At 43.1% G+C, this 5,925-nt stretch overlaps 1 pseudogene; it reads right to left on the reverse strand.

The window, feature by feature from the left end:
- Positions 1-3,573, reverse strand: part of LOC102848699 — an 18,760-nt pseudogene extending 15,187 nt beyond the window's left edge.
- Positions 3,574-5,925: the final 2,352 nt, after the last annotated feature.

The raw sequence follows: 5,925 nt of genomic DNA on the forward strand, positions 1-5,925 counted from the left end.
GGTTCCTTCCACAGATGTAGTCGATCTGATTCCTATGCATACCATCAGGTGAAGTCCATGTGAATAACCCTAGCAAGGATAATCTCTCTTTCCTTATTAACCCAGTGTTAACTGATCTAAAATTCATTTTGCTGTCTAAGGTAACAACATATTCACAGATGTAAACAAAAGAACAACCAGTTGTCATTGAGTCAGTTACTATTGTATGTATCAGAGTAGAGCTGTGCTCCATACAATTTTCAAAGGCTTAGTTTTCAAAAGTGGATAGCTAGAACTTTCTTCATGCACTGGGACCTTCAAGGTTTCAGTTAGTAGCTGAGTATATTAACCCATCTGCACTATCCAGGGATTCCATAGTAGTAATACCCCACCTCTTTCATAGTTCCTTCCTAACTCTTGGTAGCCTGTACAGAGGAGGGAGTTATATACAACAGGGAGACAAGGTATTGAGAATCTTGGGAGCCATCTTGGAATTCTGACTACCACAGTCCCATTTATGTTCTTTAAAATTAATGCTAAAATAACATCAGTATATCTAAGCCTTTAGAGATATTGCAGTAAGCTATGAAACTGTCAACATGTGTTCAGATTCCAACTGCACCACTCATTGAAAAAATGCTTTAAACTCATAGTTTCATCTGTAAAATGGAAATTAGTTTTCATCTGTAAAATGCAGTTCTTATAATATTGACCTTTGGAATGAAGAGTTGTTGCTGTTGTTTTGTGCTCTTGAGTTGACTATAACGCAGAGACCTTATGAACAACAAATCTGAATCTTGTCTCAACTTGTATCATCCTCATGATCTCTGATATACTCGAGGTCACTATTATATTCACTGTGTCAGTCCATCCTGTTGAGCGTCTTCCTATCTTTCTCTTACCCTTCACCTTTCCAGTATGATGTATTTTTGCAAAGGTCCTCCTGACAATATGTACAAAGTATGTGAGACAAAGTTTCACTGTCCTTGCCTCTATGTAGCATCTTCTGTGCAATTTCTCCAACACTGATTATTTTTTATTTTGGCAGTTTATGGAGTAGTCAATACTCTTCTCCACTATCATAATTCAAAGGCAATTGATTCTTTTTCTGTCTTTCTCATTCACTGTCCAACTTTCAGAAGCACAGGAAACAGTTAAAAATATCATGCTTAAATCAGAAGTATCTTAGTCTTTGAACTGGCATCATTGCTTGTTAGCACTTTGGAGAAGTTCTTGAAAATAGAAAAGATGCAACACATCTTTTGATTTCTTGACTGCTGTTAGCGTGGATGTTAACTGTAGATTCAAGTAAAAGGAAATAGTTGAAAAATTCTGTCTTCTCTATATCTATCAAGATGCTGCCTATTGGTCCAGTAATGAGGATTTTTGTTCTCCTTATGTTAAGATGTAAAACATAGTAAATAAAATACTGATTTTTTATATTTTGCAACAAGTGTTTCAAGTCCTCTTCATCATCTGCAAGCAGGGCTGTATCATCAACATAGCACAGGTTGTTAATGAGTCTTCCTGCAATCCTGATGTCACATTCTTCTTCAGATAGCTCAGCTTCTCAAATTATTTGTCGGGGAGCTCTGGTGGCCTTGTGGCAAGGAGCTGCAACTACAAACCCAGAGGTGAACGGTTCGAATCCACCAGATGCTCTGCCGGGGAAGAAGGGACAATCTCCTCCTGTACCAGTCAGATCTGATTTGACGGTACACACACAAAAAAAATAATAAAAGAAAAAGTAAAAATTATTTGTCAGTATACATATTGAATGAGTATGGGAAAGGATACAATCCTCATGCACACCTTTCCAGATTTTAAACTACACAGCACTCCTCAGTTTTGTTTAAGTAACTACTTCTTGGTCAATGTATAGGCCACTCATGAATACAACTATGTGTTCCAGGATATTCATTCTTCCCAGTGTTATCCATGATTTGTAAAGGAACCTGCCTACACACACTCACACATTCTAACATTCTAGCTTATGTACATTTAGTGACATACCTACCTGAGCATTTGTCAAGGTATTAAAAAATTCTATAAGAAAGACAAAGGGCCTGACATTAAATTAATATTGTCATAAATTTTGATATTGTTTTACATCTAAGAATAACATCATCATCTCACTCATTCATTGTCATAAAGTCAAAATCGACTTACTGATCCTCCAGTGAGTTTCTCCAGGATGTAAATAGTAAAAGAGGATATTACCTGTCTTTCTTCCACAAAGCCACTAAAACACAACCTAGGAGTTTTTCCGAAGACAGACAAAATACAGTGAAGCTGGATTCTCATGTATTGCAGCAAGATGTTACTGGCAGTGACCTAAAATGGCAACTCAAAGAAAGGAGTAAGATTTAACCAGAAGTCAGAGTGATGTAAAAAGGCACCAACATCCCATAATGAGTCTTTCCAACAACTCCTCAACTCCCTTGAAGCACAGCGCATCTTGATGTTTTGTTGGGCACATAGTGGAAGGAAAGTCACTGTCATCGGACCAAATCTGTGCAAGCACCATACTTCCCACTTAATGCCTGAAAAAAATCTCTCCCCTGAAAGAAACAACCGTTAAAAATTCTGAGCATTTGTTGTTGAGAGAAACATGTTTTTGTTCCTCCCAAGTCCTGAATGTCTCACTCTACACAGCTTTCTTATTCTCTATTGATTCTATCTCTCTTTTCACATAATTGTCTGTCTTTATTCAGAGTCAACATCAGGCAACACCATTTATAGGATAATGATCACAGAATAATATTTGTAGTTATTGTTATGTGCAGTCTAGTCAACTACAACTCAGACTGATCCTATGAATTACAGGTCAGAACCCTATTCTGTGACAGCCACACAATCTCTGTTCTTCTGTCAGGCCCATTGTGTCAATCCATCTTGTTGAGGATCATAAAGTGAAGAAGACCTGAAACACTTTCTGAAGATAATAGACTACAGTTTTCATTATAGTTTACATCTCAACATCAAGAAAACAAAAAATATTGACTCCTGGACTAATAGGTAACATCATGATAGTAATACTAGTTGATTGCTATAGAACTGAGACTCATAGTGATCCAACGAACAAAAGACCTGAAGCCTTTCTATTACTATCATATCTCAAAGGTTATAGAGGTTCCAGAAGCATGTTGTTTAGGAAATGAATGCTACTCCTGCTTCCAAACCTGTCTTAAATGGAGAACTCCACCAAACACTGTCCACCATGGGTAACAGTTATGCTAATGAAAGGAAAATTTTTTAACAAAGTCCCCACACCCAGTGTTGTAAGAACTTGTACTTTTGGTCTTGTGTAAACGTTTATGTTCCAGGAACTAGCCGACCACAAAGGGAACAAACACCCTGTATCTTAACTGGCATCAACAGCAAGTGGCTGACCTAGGACTGAATTTCTGCTTTTCCAAAGAGCCAATGAGCAATCTCCACACCAAAGAACCCTTAGACCCACTATAAAAACCCCTTGCTCTCTCGGCTCGGGGTCAACTCCCCTGTCTCCTGCAAGAGATACGAGTCAACCCGGAGCTCCGCCAATAAAGCCTCGTGTGTTTGCATCAAGTGCTTCTGGTGTGAGTTGCCCATGGTCGCGCCTAACCAGGAAAGCCCTAAATTGGGGTCTTTCATATGGCGGCTCATCTGGGATAGGGCGTGACCACCCGCAACCCCGCCAACCACTTGGAGGTAAGAGGATCCTCAATTTTTCTCTGTCTGTCCGGCGCCGCCAAACCTATGTGTCCATAAGTCTGTTTTACTTTCAGTTTGTGGCTGTCGTGCACCCGTCAGGGCCGGACGACTGTGGTGGGCAGACGTGCCTGAGAACCACAAGCCACAGCCCTGGGGAGACGTCCCTTTGAATGGAATACGGATCCAGAAGCTTTCATGGTCTCTGACCCATCTGAGGGGCTTAGAGTGTCCCACCTGAGAGGAGGGGACCAGAGGGCTCTCCCGTCTGAAGCAGCTTTCAACTGCTTGTCACGAAGAGAGCTTCTTGTGTGCCTTGTATTTCTTGTGAGTGTCTGCTGTGTTCTGTGGGCGACTAATATGGGACAGACAGTGACTACTCCTCTACTTTGACTTTAGGACATTTTTCTGAAGTAAGAAACAGGGCTAATAATCTCTCTGTCAATGTTAGAAAAGGACCTTGGCAAACCTTCTGATACTCTGGCCCACTTTGGGAGTCGGTTGGCCACCAGAAGGAACATTTGACCTAACCATCATTTTGGCAGTTAAAGATCTTGTTTTCCAGGAAGGACCAAGCACGCATCCTGACCAACAGCCATACATCATCGTGTGGCTAGACTTGGTGCAGAATCCACCATCATGGGTAAAACCCTGGGTATTGAAGAAAAGCACCATCCCTCCTCGTGCAATGGCCCTAAAAACCCAAGCTCCTGAGTCTAGAGTTCCCCTGGCCTCAGGATCTGCCCCCTCAGCACCATCCAAAATTTATCCTGAGATTGATAACCCACCTGAGTGGCCTGAGATGTGCCACAATCCTCCCCCATATCAGGGCCAGGCCGACCCAGGTCCCCCCATGCCTGCAAGTGCCCCCCAGGGACCAGCATGAGGGACCCACAGTTGGAGGGGGCTGGAGAGCCCAGACTCCACTGTGGCTCTCCCCTTACGAGCGTACGGGGAGCCCCCAGATCCAGGACAACTCCAACCCCTCCAGTACTGGCCTTTTTCCTCTGCTGACCTCTATAATTGGAAGACTAACCATCCTTCTTTTTCAGATAACCCCACAGGGCTTATTGGACTAATTGAGTCCCTCATGTTCTCTCACCAACCCACCTGGGATGATTGCCAGCAACTTCTCCAGGTCCTCTTCACTACTGAGGAGCGAGAGAGAATTCAGACAGAAACCAGGAAAAAAGTCCGAGATGCTGAAGGACAACCAGTCCAGACTCCTGTGGCCATGGACGCAGGATTTCCTCTCGTTCGCCCCAACTGAGATTATAACACTGCTGAAGGTAGGGAGCAGCTATCCACCTATCGCTGGGCTCTTGTAGCGGGTGTCAGAGGGGCTGCACGATGCCCCACTAATTTGGCCTAGGTAAGAGAAGTCCTTCAAGGACCTACTGAACCCCCACTCTGTGTTCCTAGAAAGACTAATGGATGCCTATAGGAGATACACTCCCTTTGACCCAGCGTCAGAAGGACAAAAAGCAGCAGTAGTTGTGGCTTTCATTGGACAGTCTGCTCCAGACATTAGAAAGAAACGACAGCACATAGAGGAGTTGCAGGATTTTACATTAAGAGATGTAGTAAAAGAAGCTGAGAAAGTGAACCATAAGAGAGAGACGGAGGAAGAGAAGGCAGAGAAAAAAAAGAAAGAGAGGAACGAGAGGACCGGCGGGACCACTGTCAAGAGAGGAATTTGACAAAAATCTTGGCCGCAGTAGTAAGTGAAAAAGAGGGAAGTAAAGCAGGTTCTAGACAGACAGGGCACCTGGGCAGTAAGGGATCGAAACAATATGAAAAGAAACTGCAGTTGGACAAAGACCAGTGTGCATATTGCAAAGACAAAGGACACTGGGCTAGAGAGTGTCCCAAGAAAAAGAATAAGCCGTCAAAAATTCTCACCCTAGATGAGGACTAGGGGAGACAGGGCTCGGATCCCCTCCCAGAGCATAGGGTAACCATATCTGTTGGGGGGACCCCCGTTGACTTCCTAGTAGACACGGGGGCACAACATTCAGTTCTGAAGCAGCCCCTAGGGAAGATTAGCACAAAGAAGTCAGTGGTGCTAGGGGCCACTGGACAAAAAATCTGCCCATGGACCACAGAATGGACTATAGATCTAGGAAAAAATCAAGTGACTCACTCTTTTCTTGTTATACCAGAGTGCCCAGCCCCATTCTTAGGAAGAGATCTCCTAACTAAACTGAAAGCCCAAATTCAGTTCACTCCAAGGGGGACTGAAATTACCTGGGA

Source organism: Elephantulus edwardii, unplaced genomic scaffold (genome assembly GCF_000299155.1).
Source record: "Elephantulus edwardii isolate Elephantulus edwardi_28Jun2011 unplaced genomic scaffold, EleEdw1.0 scaffold00097, whole genome shotgun sequence".
In the NCBI taxonomy this organism is placed as follows: domain Eukaryota; kingdom Metazoa; phylum Chordata; class Mammalia; order Macroscelidea; family Macroscelididae; genus Elephantulus; species Elephantulus edwardii.